We start from the raw sequence: 1,584 nt of genomic DNA, 5'->3' as shown, positions 1-1,584 counted from the left end.
ATTCTAAAAATCAATAAGGGCCAACAACCCTATAGAAAAATAAGCAGAAGGGAGCTTGGGTGGCTCAGTCGGTTAAGCATCCGAATTCAGCTCAGGTCATAATCTCACGGTTTGTGAGTTCGAGCCCGGTGTTGGGCTCTATACTGACAGCTCAGAGCCTGGAGCCTGCTTTGAATTCTGTGACTACCTCTCTCTCTTCCCCTCCCCACGCTCGTGCTCTCTCTCTCACACAAAAATAAAATAAACATTAGAAAAGAAAGAAAAATAAGCAGAGCTACTTCTAAATAACTCAGAGAAAGGAAAATGGCTTTTAAACATATGAAATGAAACACATCAATTTTAGGAAAATATATACAAATTAAAACTATAAGATGCCATTATTTGCCTATAATTTTGACATTTAAAGTGCTTGATTATATACTGTGCTGTCAAGGATGTGGGAAAACAGGAGTTTTGACAAAATCGTTGGTAGGATTTAACCTTATACTACTTCTTTGGAGGAGAACTTAACAATATCTATCACAATACCAAAATGCACATACCATGANTATATTTAAATTTATATTTATAGATATATATATTCACACACATATACATACATTATATGATTAAAATAATAGAATATCTGTAGATAAGCCAGAAACTGGTAAGAGTGGTTGCTTTTGGAAGGAAGACAGTAAGGATGAGGGATGGAGTTGTTAGGGGACTCGGGGATGGGGATCCAGTAATGAAAGAGAAACTTGATTTTCACTCTATTCTCTTTATTATTCTTTGACTTTTATATATGTATTATATATTATACAACATATATTCAATTATTTTACATATGTATTATCTATTTTAAATATTTAAAAACAAAAGGTGTCTATCTTTGGTGCCAAGGTATATGCGTTTCCAAAATAAGAAATCAATGTTGTGTGTGAATTTAACAAATTATTGTAAAGAAACTGTCAAATTATAAATCAGAGTTTAAAAGTAAAAAACTCTTAGTCTATGACCAGTGTAACTCGCAGATGGTGGTTTTCAAGAGAAAATCGTATGGACATAATAGTAAAACAAATCTGGCTTAAAACACTGTATCTGTCATTTATTAATTATGTAGTCGAAGGCAATCACTAATCTCAATGAGCCTCATCCATATCTGTAACACTGGCATAATACCTACATCACAGTGCTTTCCAAAGGATCCAATGAGATAATATAAATAAATTCCCTAGTACAAGGCTACGTGTATAGTAAGAATTCATTAAATATTCATGTGTAACTTTAAAGATTATCATCATGGAAAATATCAGTGAACAATGACTGTAGGATATGTGAATTTATTTTTTCTTGGTTCTATCCCTAATTAGGCAAGAGTAAAAGTAAGCCACCTATTTAAATTCTCTGAACCTCAAGTGTCTCATGTGTAAAATAAGAATAATTATTCCCATTTTACGTACCTCAGAGTTTTCAAACACTGATATGAGATTATGTGTTTGGAAGGGGATTGAGTAGTACAATACCCAGAGGTTTTATTATCATCCCAGAAAGGTTAATTTATGCTCTTTTTATAGACCTCTGTTGATGAAGATTCCACAAACT

The sequence above is a fragment of the Crocuta crocuta genome, unplaced genomic scaffold (genome assembly GCF_008692635.1).
Source record: "Crocuta crocuta isolate KB4526 unplaced genomic scaffold, BGI_CrCroc_1.0 scaffold1126, whole genome shotgun sequence".
Taxonomy (NCBI): domain Eukaryota; kingdom Metazoa; phylum Chordata; class Mammalia; order Carnivora; family Hyaenidae; genus Crocuta; species Crocuta crocuta.
This window is presented reverse-complemented; position numbering follows the sequence as displayed.